Genomic DNA, 16,271 nt, shown 5'->3' with positions numbered 1-16,271 from the left:
CCACATTAGGCATGGAAGGTGTTATCTTTTGTTCTCCTGTTTCACTGTGTGTTTGACGTGATCATAATCAAGACCCGTCTTGATGTCAGGAACTTCAGTTTGCTATTTTTCTAATCTGGAGTCTTCTAGGTAAAGTCAGTAAAGAAAGTTTGAGCTGTTCAATTGCCTATGTATGCATATAAAATAGAAGGCAATTTTATGAATGGACCACTTAAGAATTCGTTCTCTGAGTGGTGGTTAAGAAAAAGTACTCTACATGTTTGTTTTTTTCTTTCTAATTGATTTTTTTACTTTTCTCTCTTTACTTATATAGTGATAAAGAAGCACCTAAAATTGTTAATTATCTTTCAGGTTATTTACAGTCTAGAAGCTGTCTATGTGTTAGTGTAAATACCATGAATGTTTCAGAATTCTGTTGTATGCTTATGTGATGTGTCACCCTGAGGAGGAGGAGGAAGAACCTAAGATTCTAAGTTTCAGAATTCATCCAGCTGATGGGGATGTTAATCCTGGTTTCATTGTCAATCTGACTGTGTCAGTATGAGCAGTGGTATGTCCAGGGTCCCAGGGGGTGCTGCCGAGGCTTGGTGGGGGTACTTTTAATAGATAGATAGGTTTTCCCCACCCTGAAGATAGGTTTCTTGCTTTCTATACAAATTAGCTGTCATGAACGGCCCGTTCTTTCAGACCTTTCTTGAAATGGGTCAGAGGGCTTCAGGAGTCCTTGGTGGTCTTGTTTTGCTTATCTTATCTCCAGGAACTACAACAAGGATGTTTGTTCCAGAAAAGTGTTGCCTTGCTTCCACATGGTCCCCTTCTCAAGTCATAACTTGTTCTTTCTCATGTTGTGTTGAAACCAACAGTCATTGGTTATTACCAACAATTCTTGCCTGTTTTTACCAACAGTCCTTGGTTGCCTCTACAGCCATCCAACTATCAGTGTTTGAGTTCCCTGTCTTCTGGGACTCTACAAGCTTATCAGTTACGCTGACATCAAAAGGTAACATATGCAACATGATACTGATGTATAAAGCTGTTTGCACCACCTGTGACAAAAATATGCAGACCTTTTAGGAGCAAAACTTGAAGTTTCTCTTCGGTCATGGCAGGCTTTAGAAGCTTTTGACACAAAGGTAACAGAAAACAAATAGCATATCAGTATGGGGGCTGCCAAATAAAACTTTATTTCTTGCTGCAACAAAGTTTTACTTCACCGGACTGCAAATATGAGTTAGGATCTACTAACAGTCAGTGACCAGCCTGTTACTCTTTCTAGGAAGCCTGCAATGAAGTCTCAATTAACTTGAAATAGAGGAATTTTCTTTCATATGATGGATAGATTTCAAAATTAGCTAGATTCACTCCTGACAGCTGCAACATTATGGACATTTCCTTTTCTCAGTTCTTTGTAAACAAGTAGAGAGCAGTCAATGGCTGCCACTGCAATCTCTGGGTCAAACCAGTTCTCTCATAACTTTACCAAAGGGGTACTTCAGTTCAGGGGCAGTGTGCAACAGTCACTTTCACTGGCCTTTTTAGTCTGTAGTCACGACAGACAGAATTACTGGGTTGCAGGTGTTACTGTAAGGTAGTAAGACTTTTACTTGAAGCACCATCCAATTCTCCTGTTCAGTGCTCTCAATTTCCATGTCCCCAGGGTAATGCAGCAGGTACTGTCAGTTTCCCTAAGCCCTTTTGCCAAATGCAGAAATTATGACTCTGTGTGATTCACTGAGCTGCAAATTTAGAGTATGTGTGTTTTCTCTCACCAGCTTCCAAGTTAACCCATTAGAATTATGAGTAGTGAAATGAGAAATTGAAGGGAGTGGAGCAGGGGAGTCAGGAGAGCTCACAAACTTCCAAAGGCTGTCACAAAGTTGGAGTAAAATTATTTCTCAAACTAATATTCATGTTTCACTGTTACTCAGATCTTCTTTGCCACCTATGAAGGGTTTGATCTTGTTCTTGAATAGCCAAAGCTAAAAATTCACTTTCATGACATTTCCCTGATTAGTTCACAAAGCACATAGAGGGCTTTGTCAGTCAAAACAGTTGTGGTATCAGTCCACTGGTTTATGGAAGGAAGAAGTACCCAACTCAGTTCTCATTCATAAACAAGTTAAGGCAAGCCAGTGGCAGTATCTATAAATCAGACAAGATACATAGAAACATATGTTTAATTATTCATTAAGAAAGTGATTAGAGAAAACTGGATGTCGTGCTAAGCTAGACAGCTGATAAAAACTGTCTTATATTCCTCTTCCTTTTGTTGGTCAAAAAAGTCAATGGGTTTTTAAAATATCAAGTAAGAAACAATGCTTCTCTGGGCAAGGAAAAACTTATGCATGCACAACACAATGTCCATTTTATCTCATTCTATCCTTCAAATTCTTTATGGAATACTGGGATCACCAGTTTACTCCAACCAAAGATGATACTCTTACTCATGACAGAATTTTAAACCTGCTGCTCCACTGAAGAGAAATAGTATTATTTGCTGACTTTAGAATGAAGATATTAGGGCTCTTATACCATGTCCTTGAGGGATTTACCAATTTCTTTAAGGAATCTGTATTTTAACAGTTTAAATACTCTGTCTATGAACAATAAATTTACCATGGAAAAAATATTTTTATGGCCACAAAATGCACAAAGAGAAGAGTTTTGTTTTTGTTTAAATGTCCTTATTATTCTTGGACAGGTTCATAATGAAAACCCCTGAATCAAGTGGTTATAATATGTTCACAATGAATAGTTTGACCTGTGCTACTTACAGCTCAAGCTATTTTTCAGAATTATATTTTAAAATTCAGTTAACCTTTAAACATAAGCAAGTCTAGCAATGCTTTAGAAATTTATTTCACAGCTACATGACAGAAGATACAAATAATATTTGAATACAATTACATCAGTCTATGATTTAAGCCAATCTGCAACAAAATACTTTAAAATTTTCCAAGGTTAAGACTTTTAGTCTTTTATTACTTTACCCATGCATTCTCACTCATATTCCTAATGTTTAGTGGAAAACTCAGAATATGGACATTCAAATGATAAACTGAATGTCTATCTGCACTCAAAAACTGTAGGAAGTTATTTTGTTCTGTTTCTCCTTGGAAGACGTAATATTACAATTTCACAGAAGGTGAAAGTTTTAGAACAGAGCATCCTCTCCTTACAGTTTAATTTCACCCTGACGAACAAACTATAATGTATACTATGTTGTAATATTAAATTAGAACATGATTCCCCTGAGATACAAATGTAATGGGTTTGTTATCCTCCCTGAGAAGAAAAATGGAAATAGGATAGGTCATTTGATGTGTTCTGCCAATAAGATATTCCATACTATATTACGTCAGCTCGGATATATAAACAGATGGGAAGGAAGTAAGCTCTCTCTTCTCTTCCGGATACTGAGCAGAGTAGTTTGGGTGGTTCCTTCAGGAGGAGAAGATCATCGGTTGTGGGAAGTATCTTTATTTTCAGTTCTTCTCTGTATGCATATTGCTTATAGTGTTTTCCATCTCTGTGTAAATTTAAAACTGTTTTTCTTGGTAAGCCCCAGGTTTTAAGTTTTTTCTTTCGTCTCCCCTTTGAGGGGGGGGAGATCTGAGCAGCCTCCATGGACCCTGGCATTCAGCCAAAGTAAACAGCTACAACAAACAATCAGCTTCACACTGATAAATGGTAGTAGCACTGTCTTTTGAAGATAGCACAGAACACAAAAGCCCAATGGAAGATTCTAAATGGCAGGAACCATTGACACAAATTCATTGTTTTTGCTCAATATTTTGAGAAAAATGGTGGTTTACTCCAACAGAATATCAATGGAGAGGGGCAATGGATCTCTTGGTTATTCTAGATAATATTGTGTTTTTGAAACTCTTTAGATAATTCAGCCTGTCTGTTTTCACTGCACAGAAACATTTTTATGTCCAAAACTATTGAAAACTATGTAGTTCAATATGAGATGAGCACACAAATCTAATTTTTTTTCCAATCACTGAACTACTGATTGAAGTGGGGTTGTGGACCTCCGTAACTACTTCTTCCTCACCCAGCTAAGTAACTTCATGTGCACGCAGTTAGCATCCCTCAGCAGTGACTGCATAACTTTTGCAGAAAGTATTTACATCCCCAGCTTTAGTGACCTTTCTTAAATTCTCATGTACATCAACAGCAACCATCAAAGTCAAAAGGGAACAGCATTGTAATATCTGTAGCTAATCAGTTTTGTGTAGTACAGACTGATGTTTAATGTGGAACATTCTTAGCACTCACCTTTTATTCACTTAGACAGAGCACATTGCTTCCAATTTATTTGATGCCAGCTGCAGCTATGGAATAGAGATATAATTAGCATTACAAAGTTACCTAGAGTGAGCTTTTAAAAAATCCTCTTATTTGAGGGTGTGGCAGTATGACAACAGTAAGCACTTTTGATGACAATACCTGTTATGGTGTATAAAAGGATCATGCAGTCAGTCCTCAGTAGACCACAAGTCATACAGGGTTACAGCATCAGTAAAACTGGAACAGCCCAACAAGAAGACATATCCTATATCCTTAGGGTACAGATAGGAATTCTTGACCTCACAGTAAGAAATGCCTGTCATCCTCTTTTGTTTAAACACCAAACTGAAGAGGTCAAACAAGAACAACTGCCAAAAGAAAAAAAAATTTAAATCTCCATCAGATAAGCTTTGAGTGGAGAGAAGGTATGATTCTCTATACTATGAAAAGTAATTTCTGTTACCTTTGCTTCATATGCTTCTACTTTTTAAACCTTTATTATTTTGGTTTCCTGACTCTAGAGTTCCTTTAGTTCAATAATGAATTATAATACATAATGAAACAAAGCACAGACAAACCAAAAATAAGCTCTTGACAAAACAGTAAAGAAAGACATAAATATTTTAAATAAAAAAGCCTAGGTAAACCTACTTAGCACACATCAGCATTTCTGTTACTTCCATTGCAACAAAAATCAGGAAATTTGAGCAGTGGATTGTCCAAAGGCAGACAAAAGTCATATAATTTAATATATATTTAATAAATACTTATTTTTGTAGCTATTAGATATTTTAATGTGATAATATAGTTGGGTTATCACACTAAGGGTATTGAATGTCTTTAAAAACCAAATCCATGATAGTTTCACTAAATATAATATTTATTTAAAGACATACAACCCCCTGGTGCTATAACCTAATTTGCCAAAGTTTGACTTATGAGTTCAAACTGCTTTATTTTTCTTAGTGTAAAAAGAAGACGTTCCTGTTAGTGAGCAGTAGGTTAAGTGAGCCTGGTGATTCTAGTCTACTTTCCAACACCTATTTCTTCTTTAACACAAAGGCACCACAACATATATAGAGAGGTACTATAATAACATCCCTGTATTCTGAGTTTTGGATCAATATTCTTCTTGCAAACAAGCTTTTTGATTAACTGTATTTTCCTTCTTTCTCATCACCTGTCTGTTACCATTGGTCCATTAGAAGTCCTCTCAGTCCTAACCTTCCTCAGTTGTTCGGGTAGGACAGCTAATATAAATATTCTGGGACACAAAAATAAATAAACAAAAAACAACCACCACATAAAAAGAAAAACAAAATAACTAAGTTTTAGTTTATAAAGATAGCTTAAGTAAATTTGGTTGATTTTTGTCTGAAACAGAGTAGGGTGAACTCATGCCCCCCACCCAAATAAGAAAATGTCGAAGCAGTACTCTTCAGCTGCTGAGATGCAATGAGCAACTGGAGATAGGAATGAAAAGACGGTAACCTCTATCTCAGCAGACAATAAAAGTCTGTGTGCTTAGTGACAGAAGATCAATATTGGTTTCCGCAGCTTTGCTTCATTTTAGTGTGGCATATCTAAGCTATAGACATGATCATGATTTTGTCTCTTCATGTAGAACACTAATTTGACAATAGTGACTATTTCTTTAGTTATTCTTAATTTGATACCTCTACTTGCCAGGAAGTCCTGCAGACCAAAGACGAAGCACATTTATTTTCCAAAACCCATACAGAGTTGCTGCTCCTATGATCTCTTATGCAAGTTAATTATCTTAGTCTTTCTGAGTATAATATTCAGACTCTAATAAGGCTAGAAATCCATACTGAGGAAAAAATAGTCAGACTTCTTATCATCCTCTCCAGTCTGTTGGTAAGAAGAGATGCAGTTGTGGTAAGCTAGTAACCCCTTCCTATTTTGCAGTAAGGGAATACAGATGCATCGAGGCTTAAAAGGATCACTAAATTCCCTGGATTTTCTTTCTTTAGAAATTTTACTGTAAAATTATTTCCTATTCAATAAACTAAAGTGGGGACTTGTATCTGTGTGTTTCTACAGATATTCTGAACCAGAATCAATTCAGAGCACACATTTAGCTCTTCATAAAAAGGAAGCTCTAATCAGATATTTGCTTAACAGTTTCATTCTGATACTATATTACAATCGTATATTTCACTTAAAAAATAAAATAAAATGAAGCAGCAGGCTATGTGATCAACAATTAATGGGAAACTGAGCACAGTTTTATCCCTTTAGAACTGTCCAGGGTGATTTTTAAAAAATGAATCAACACTTCAACAATGAAAATTACACACTGAAACTTGACTAAAATTGATGAAGTGATATTATTTTTCCAGATTGAAATGGAAAAATAAAAAAGAATTCTGATTAAGGCCAAAATGAGAGTGAGAAGCTATTAGCATCTTCCTTTTAAGGGCTTCTTCCCACAATGCTCATCATCACCATAGCTAGAGAGAGACCATGGCCTTGTTGAAAAAGAACTAGTCTATCAGTTTTAATGTAAGAAATACATCTCCACACTAATGGAAGTTATTTTTATTTTGGCACGTCACTTAGGTTTTACTAGACTGAGAATGTCAGCAGTCCTAACAAAAGGATGACTGAAATCCTGAGACTATGTTTACCAGGTCTTCTACCAATAAACTTAATTTTACAAACTTCTCAGAAATAAAATCAATCTCTCAAAACTACTGAGGTTCCCTGCTGAGGAAAAGTCACAATTACTTTGATAGTGATGTTGTGATGATATAGTGGGGGAAAAAACTATAGCTCATCACCTCTCACAGTTTAAAGCCACTTTTAAAAAAATGAGAAGTAAACATCTGAAAGATCAAAACAGACTTGGTGGTTTAGGAGACAGATTCCTGCCTTGGTACTGGAGGTCTATGAACCGCTTATAGACAACCTAATTTGTCAATATAGAATTTAATCAGTTCACAGAACATTGAGCAAATTCTCTCACCTAGCCTTTAGATCACAAATTCATAGGATGTATTTTCAAATATACAAGCAAAATAATTTTATGTGTTAAAAGGAATCATCAATATCTGAATATTTTCATGTTTTCAAACAAAACACTCTTATAAGTAAGTAAGCACATTACAAAGCTGGGGAAAAGTTACTATATGCATACCTTATTGAGGCACAAAAACAGCTTCTTAGGCTGTGATTTTCAATGTAATTCTAAAGGTGGCAGCTTCCATCTCCATTGCAGTCAGAACTAGTAGATGTACTTAGGAGTTGAAGAAACCCTTCAAATGTCCCAAGTACACCTGTGAGCCCCAAATCCTCAGCTGACAGTAGTTTGCATAGACTGGGGTCTGAAGCATTCTGGCAAGGCAAAGAGGCATATCCAGAGGATAACACAGGGCACACCAAGCACAAGAATGAAAACAGATCATTTAGAGGAAGGAAGGTAGGAAGTTCCACTGTGCCCTTCTCTGATCCAGTGCTTCTTAACACCTCCATGAATATTGCCAAAATCCATATTATGTTTCTCTACACTAAAGTTTTTCATAGATGTATTCTGGGCATGTATATTTACACTGCCTATCTGGTTTATACAGAAGACAGCTGGAGTTCAGCTGAAACAGTGTGAAACTGATACTGTGTTGTAGCTGCTTAGTTTACAGAAAGGAAAAAAAAAAAAAAAAACCAAAACCCAAGCCCAAAACAAAACAAAGCCACACAGACTGAGTTTATTCCTATGACCACAGGTCCAAGCAACTATGACAGAAGCAGCAAGATGTCATTTCACCATCAGAAAGATTGCTCACAAACTTCTGATCACATTCATCTGTCCTCCACAAAACAAACGTATTTCAGCATTTAAATGGCAGGCTCAGTTTGAAAAGCTAGTATTTGGACAATGGGAGAGGAAGACAAGGAACAGGACAAAGAACAAAAAACATATTTTGACTTTAACACGGAAAATCACTGCAGGAAAACAATTACAGAATCCAGTAGCTTTATTAAAAGCATTTCTGTTAAAATGACTGCACTTTGAGTGAGACTTCTAAGACACACTTTAAGTAAATTATAATATGCTATATCTTTACTTTTAAACAGAAGCAATGTGAGAAACAATTTTCAAGTGTCAAAGTCTTTAGTTATCAACACGATTTAAATTTCACTTTTTTTCACTCCATACTACATGACAGTAACTTAACAGAATGTAGTAACTCACTTTCTTCTTACTCAGTGCTAGCCTTACAAAATGTAGTACAAAAACTAGACAATAAAACCGACCAATAAAAGAAATTACTACATAACAGTAGTGATTATAACTCTCACTGGCTACTAACACAAGAAAAGTAGCAGTAATGGTTTGTATGTAACAATACAGTGAATAATTTCCAAATTTCAGTTTTATCTGCCAGAGTCAAAAAGTCTTCCAGGGTGAGTTTGTGTTGTGTGAAAAAACTGTGAATCTGAGTTCTCTGGTTTCCAGTAAGATAGCTAGAACTATAGTCAGAAAGATATGCAGAACAAAGTCCAGCAATAGAAAGTTTTTGGATTTTCAAAATGTTATTTTAAATGCTATGATCAACTTATATAATTTCTCTATTAACTTGCAACTACTGTACAAAGTTCTTGTATAGATAAGGTGAACAGTAGGGAAGTTCGTAAAAGATATTTCAGCCTGAATATATGCAAATGGAAAATATTATTTGATTCAGTATTTCACTGAAAGTCTGAAATGGCAGGTTACCATATTTTGAAAGATAAATGTGCAACTTCTCCCTAGACATTTTTATTTTCAGTTCTATGACCAAGAATATAAATTATGGAAAGGAGTAGAATCTAATGACATGTTGAGCTTAGAAATATTTTGATGATGTCTATGATTTGCCAGCATACAATGACTTGCCAGGATACAATTAGAATTTCAAAAATAAAATGGCACAAAAGCACATGTGCTGTATGCATTTTAATTCTCTATTTTATGCCACAGTGGCTCTGTTTTGTGGTCTCAGTTGAAGACTTTATTACATCTTTTTTCTTACCAAACAGCTTCCATGAAAGAGCACTACAAAAACATTCAGTGGTATTTGAAAGGTAAGGGGAGAAGGTAAGAAGGTCTTCAGAACCAGGGAAGAAGGAGAGATGGGAATAGCAGCTTTTAAGAAACAAGTCTAACTCCCCTCTCTATATGAGGGCATGGAGTCTTGTATTTTGCTTTTTCTACAGAAGCCATGGAGCAAGGTGCCCTGCAAGTAGCAAGTGTCTCCAGAAATTACTGATATTGTCAAATTTATATGATATTAACAATTCAGTCATTTCTTTAAAATAAATTCTTCATGGCTTGGTTTACTTTGACATATGTTATGACATGATGCTGTTTGAAACAAAAAAGAAACAGAGAGAATAGCACAACTCTTCTGCTTAAAGCATCTGCTCTTCTATGCATGTATATTTAAATCCTAGTGGGTAAGTGGCAATGACAGGTTATAGTATTTGAAACTTACTACCTCAGAAAAGTGAATGCTTACAAGTAAGTTTAAACTATTTTTAACATATATATATACAAGGAAAACTTGGATTTGTTTCTGATGTTTAATTTTATAATTAAAAAATCAATCTTATCAGCCAAACTCCCTCCAATACTGGCAGTGTACAATTAGAATAAAACTGAATTTCAAACTGCATTTTATTATTGTCAGATGTATAGCTACAACTCTTCTGGGATAACAATTCAGACTTAACTAGACATCTTCAAGATTAAATGGATATAGTGTAATGGGTAAGCAGATAAAAAACCTTTTCTGAGGAAGAAACAGTCTCTCTACAAGGTGAAGAGATAGCATCTGGTCATTTTTGTCTTTCCCTCCCCACCTCTAGTTAGACGGATGAAGCAATGGACTACTGCCTACTTGTTGTGTCCCTGGCTGATCCCACACAAAGGATGAAGTGAAACACAGAACCAGTCAAAAACATTTTCACATGAGCAGAGTTTGTGTGACCAGAGCAGAGCTTAGTGGAAAGACTGGGTTTCTACAGAACAAACAAAAAAACAAATGAACAAACTTCTAACAAATTCGATTTCCATCTCTCACAAAAACAAAAGGCCATCATTAAGGTCTACAAAATTTTTCTTTTAGGCAATAGTAAGGAGGATTTGTTAATAAGATTTTTGTTGATTGGTTTTCTTGAGTTAAATTCATAGTAGCCATTTCATAATTGTTTCTAAGGATTATCTGTTATTATACTACCATTGGATCTCTATCTCAGTTGTCTTGCAGAGATGGAGTATGGCAGGTTTTTTGGTAGAATCAGATTTTTCATAGCATGCTAATAAATCTTCTCAGATACCCAGATACCAGAGGCCATTACAAATTGATTAGTACTTGAGAAAGCCCAACAGCCTCTCCAGAGGACTACAGTTAATGAAGTACAAAAGAACCAACATTTCCCAGGCATCTAATTTATTCATGTATACTACATATCACAGGATATGTTTGTTCTAAAGGGACTAAATATTAGCTGAGTTACTTACAAAGCTCCTTATAGACCTCGACCTGCCACATTTGAATTCATCCTAAGGAATATCAGTAGACTCAAAAGCATCAGTACTCAACATCATCAAGCAAGGAATTTTGTTTCCTAAATACTTATAGCAGCTTAAAAATATTATGAACTTTGTTCAAAGTCATCTCTGTCTCAGTTATTACTTAATAAGCTATCTTAACTGCTGTTACATACTTCCATCAATTTTGTAATATTTTAAGATCATTTTGGTTAACCTATAGCTAAAAAAATGCACATTTTTTTATAAGGAAAAAAGAGAAAATGCAGAAAGAAAAACAGGAAAAAAACAAACCTCCAAACAAAATTCCAAAACAAGAAGTTATAGCTAGACACAAAGCAGCCAAACTAGGCAAGAGGGAACACACAGATGATAAGTTGAGTCAGAGACTATTTTGTACCTGTTTTGTATTCTAGTTCATGTTTTTTGAAGTAATGTTCCATGTGATAGTGAATTTTCTGCCTTTTCCTAGTGTAAAAAATCATACTCAGCAACACCTGTGCAGCAGTAAAAGGATGCCTCTTAATACCTATGCATTAGCAACAAAATACATTTCTATAGAGACATGAATGAATCAATTTTAAGAGATTCACTGTGTTAGTATGCCTAGCTTGTTCTCTTTGGCAAGGAGAACATTATTTTGAATCTCATGTGTGTTTTGACACACTTTTTTATTTGGGGGTATCTGGCAGTACATAAAGCATGAAATAATGATTCACACAGCTCTGATGTCTATAAGAATCACGTTGAAATATACTATTAACTCCTCAGTTTGAAGCTCATATTGCAAGCACAAGGGTGGCAACATCTATGTGTGCTGTGGGTATATTTTCTACTTTGTGGATGAACAGGGTATGCAATATGCATGGATTTTCAGTTTTAAGATTTTACAACTCTAGTTTACCATCACTAATATTTGATTCTAGAGGCATGTTTAAAACAAAACAACAAAAAAAGCAGCAAAATATGAGGTGGAACTTCTTTGTAAATTGAACTTTAACTTCGTTGTAAATATATACACAAAAAAAGTCTAAAAGTCTTCCAATGTGCCCTTCTGTAGCTGTCCCCATTTCTGCTGTTTCTTAAGAAAAGGATCTTTTTTTTTGTTTTTTTCTACACAAACTATTCCCAGCAGCCATTAGACTTGATCATGAGAGCAAAACAGATGGCAAAATCCTGCTCCTGAACCCATTAGGCTGCCAGGATCCTGTGATCCTTAAACTGGTTGTAAGAAGAGTAGAACTAGAGGAGTATCCTACTGTGCTGACATAGCCAGACGGGACATTCCAGAAGTCTGAAGAAATTATCTACACTAATGTTTCAGATATCTCTGATCAACCCAACAGTGTGTTGCCAGTAGACATATTTAATATTTTTAATAGTATAGATAAACCAGAATCATAGAAAATGAAGCAGAAAGAGGCAACAAGAATTTTTTATGTCACCATGTCAGGAAACAAACATCAGTTATATCAACATTATTTGCAGCATATGTGTCTCACCTGTTCTTAAAAGTCTCCACTAGCAGGACACGACAATGTCTCTGAGCAATCTATTTCAGTTCATTATTGTTTTGATAATAATAAAATAATTTTTATTTCTACATTGAACAATACATATAATTTGGAAGAAGGATATAAATGAGAGAGAAATCTTGAAATATTTTGACTTTTTTTTCTCCTAGAAAAAACATGAAAAGTTCAAATTTGGTGGTATAATATTTTTTAGATAAAAAATAAATCTGGAATTTTAAAAATAAATTTGAGCTCTACTGTGTATTAAGACCTCCTGCTAAGGATTGTACCATTTTACTTTCCAATGGATTACAAATACAGATTCATTCTTTGTCATACAAGAACTTGTATTTAAGCATTAGGAGACAAAAGAATAATTCTTAGAAATATAAACCACTATAATTTTCACCTGATTCATTTTAAAATGGAGTACTATTTTTCTCCCCTGAAAGTGTAATTTCCTTCTATTGATTGTAGCTGAGAAACTAGTTCTGATACCTGCATTAAAAGTATTTAAATTTTGCAGAAGCAAGCCCTACTGAAGTCACCACTGTTATTGTTGGACCTTATTTTGTGTAGTACCAACTCTACTATTTTTCAGGAACACCATCAGTGTCTCAGATGAACTCACTGACTGAACTAGTATTGCTGTATATCACACCTGGGTATTTTGCCACCAACCTCAATGTGCTTCTTGCTGTGTGAAGTCCTTTCGAGCAGTATCTCCCCTGCCAGCTTGAGCAGTATTACAGAATAAAGAGTTCTCGGTGTCACAGCAGGTGATGCAACTAATAGAGACTTCAGTCCTTAGTCTCTAGTTCTTACTGAATTTTAAAGGAGCTCTTATTTCAAGCCTGTCTTTATAGATATGAGTATATATCAAGGAGGCAAAAAAATGTGTGATGTTCAGAAAATCAATTATTACATGTTTGTTTCCTCTGTGATTTGAGGCCATGAGGTCCTGGTTAGGTCTACGATTAAACAAACAAAAAAGTTACAAGTCTTTCAAGTGCACTGATGTTCTGAAATGTACATGTTTTTTCACATACAGCCTTTCTGAGAACTTTCACATCTAATTAAAGGGGATTTTGTTTATTTTCCCTTAAGTGATCTCAAGAGGGCTTTCTTTGGCATTTCCCAGCTTCATCAGGTAAACTTTGCTTAAAGATTCTGCTCCTCCAGTTTGAACTGGCAGAATAGGATTGATTATTCTAAATTATTCAGTGCTTCTGCTACTGCTGAGTGATACTTGTAGATCTCTTGGTAAAATACCCTGGAAGAGTGCTATTATAGGCTTTTTCAAACTCCTGATGATAGGCATCATGCATATCTACCAGCTTCAAACCTCGTGGCCTGGTCCTGTATTTTTCATGCATCCAGAACACGGGGGGCATAGTATTTCATTCCCTGGAATCAGACACCTGTACAAAATGGCTCTAACACGCTACAGATCATCAGGATTCCACTGATTTCACTAGAACTGCTGAATGCTTTTAGGCACCTTCTCCTTTCTTACCTAATGAAATACTTTTTTCTTTCCCAGAGTTCTGCAGTGTGGAAATTGTTTCTTTTCAGTCCTATTAACACTGTGTGTCCTGTTTTACCAAACAAAGCAGGATTTAGAACCTGGTTAAAGAGTTTGCTTAGAAGAATTTTAGTTGGAAAGATTGTAAACTGCTAGAGAATAAAAATATTATTTCTCAAAAAACACCAGAACTTGGCATCATACTCTCACTTTCTTTTGCAATTAAAAACAAGTGGGGCTTGAGGGGAGGATGGAATTTTGTGTTTTGAAAGATAGAGTAGAAAATTAAAACTGAGAAAAATTTATAATAAAGAGAAAAAAATGAAATTGCCCTAAACCAAATTAGTGGTAAACAGTTTTAATTATATTTATTGTATACACTCTAGAACAAATATATTTCTCTGCAATTTTCAGTTTCTTTGGTTTGAAATATGATGTGATCTTTCAGCAGCTATAGCTGGAGTGAAAAGCAGCAGATAAATCATCAAAAGACAAATGACAAATAGTATGTAAATGAATTTCTGAAATGGCTTTTCAACTTAGCAGATATATCAATTATAGGACAACTGTTACAGTCTAGCAATAATACAAGAAATATGATACATAGCTGAGCCAAATCTTAAGACAAAGCTTTTTGAAGTATTATTAAAACATTTCATTTAAAAAATCTCTTTTGGCAAGGAATGCATGAAAAGAGTGCAAGTGGTTTAAAATTTTGTATTACTTTCTCCCACTAACACATAATTCTCTCCACAATTTTACTTATCTCATTCAGACAATTTATTAACTAATGTAGCGAGCAAAATCACAGAAATTAATGATAAAGAAAACATAAGAGACTCACACAGGCCTTTTCTATGCCTGTACATGTTTACCACAATACAGATCCTGTTAGTTTACCCATTCTGATCTACATGATTCCCAGCTTTACCAGTTCAATAGAACTGATTATCTCTTTCGTTTCTCTTTCTGCATACTTTCTATACATTTTCCTGATTTCAATTTGTCAAATGAAAGGTTTTCAGATATTTTCAAGTGAAGATATATAAAGAGAGAAAAACATGGATGAGGTACAAAGGCAGGATAATCATATTTGCACAGGTGCACAACACAGAGGTTTTCCAGACAGCTGGTTGTACTCAATTGCACTCCAAGTCTATTAAACCCTGATGCCTCCTGATTTAATGAGAATACATTATAAATACTAACATATTTTTGTCTATCTTGGCATCAGTGTGTCTGTACTTCTGTCTTGGACCTGTCAAATTCTGACTAGGATGAAGATTTCTTTTGATGTTTTTTAATTAAATCTGGTGTTCTGTTAAAGTAATCCTCTTTACGACAAAAATAATCTAGTCAGAGATTCATGCAATGGACAGTTCATTTTCTTACAATTGCTCTGGACAAGAATTTTTATAACTGAGGTCATACCTTAACTAAATAAAAGTAAAACATATATGCATAAAAATATCTTAAGGGTGTGTGTCAAGGGGATGGGATCAGACTTTTCTTAGTGGCACGTGGCAACAGGATAAGGGGAATGGGAATAAAATGAAACACTGAAGGTTTCATCTATGCTTGAGAAAAGTTTTTATTTTTAGGGTGATAGAACACTGGAACAGGTTGCCCAGGGAGATAGTGGAATATTTCTGTGTGGTCTAGGGGGCCTGCTTTAGCAGGAATTTTGGACTATATGATCTCCAGAGATCCCTTCCAACTTCAACCATTTTCTGATTTTGTGTGATTCTGTGAAAATGGTACTGAAGAGTTTGCGAAGAGTGGAAATTTTAAAAAAACATTTATTCTCTTGGAGAGATGCAATGTAGAGTAGACAAAATGTACTATATTAGGAATATATCTCTATAGCTCTACAGCTCATAACCATGTTATATAGGGGCTCAAATTAATGATTCCTCTTACAGAGGTAGGGAACTAAGAGATCAAACATTTTCCTAAATAAAATTGTTTTCAATAGCTCCCATTCAAACTTTTGTGTTTTGTTTTTGGAGTAAGCATACCATTTTCTGAAAGCTTCTGTACATTATATCCAAAATATCTTTCATTTCATTAAAACTCAAATCATTCCAAAGTCTGCAGTATATTACTTTTTCATTACAATTCAGTAACTGCCCAATTCACTATTTTAAGCAAAAGTAAATTTGCAACAGATATGATGTTCCAGACCTATTTTGGCTGAAGTTTTACAGAATTAGATAGCATTATGCTAAATTTGTGTACATACATACTTTATCATTCTATCTTTACTCACATTAACAGATTAGCATGGTTTTCTACTCTTGCAGTTATCTGCTACCTCACATGGCATACATAAGATGACAACAATAAGCTTGAAATTTTACCTAAGTTAGAAGAAAGTCTTAAC

This window comes from Chiroxiphia lanceolata, chromosome 1 (genome assembly GCF_009829145.1).
Source record: "Chiroxiphia lanceolata isolate bChiLan1 chromosome 1, bChiLan1.pri, whole genome shotgun sequence".
In the NCBI taxonomy this organism is placed as follows: domain Eukaryota; kingdom Metazoa; phylum Chordata; class Aves; order Passeriformes; family Pipridae; genus Chiroxiphia; species Chiroxiphia lanceolata.
This window is presented reverse-complemented; position numbering follows the sequence as displayed.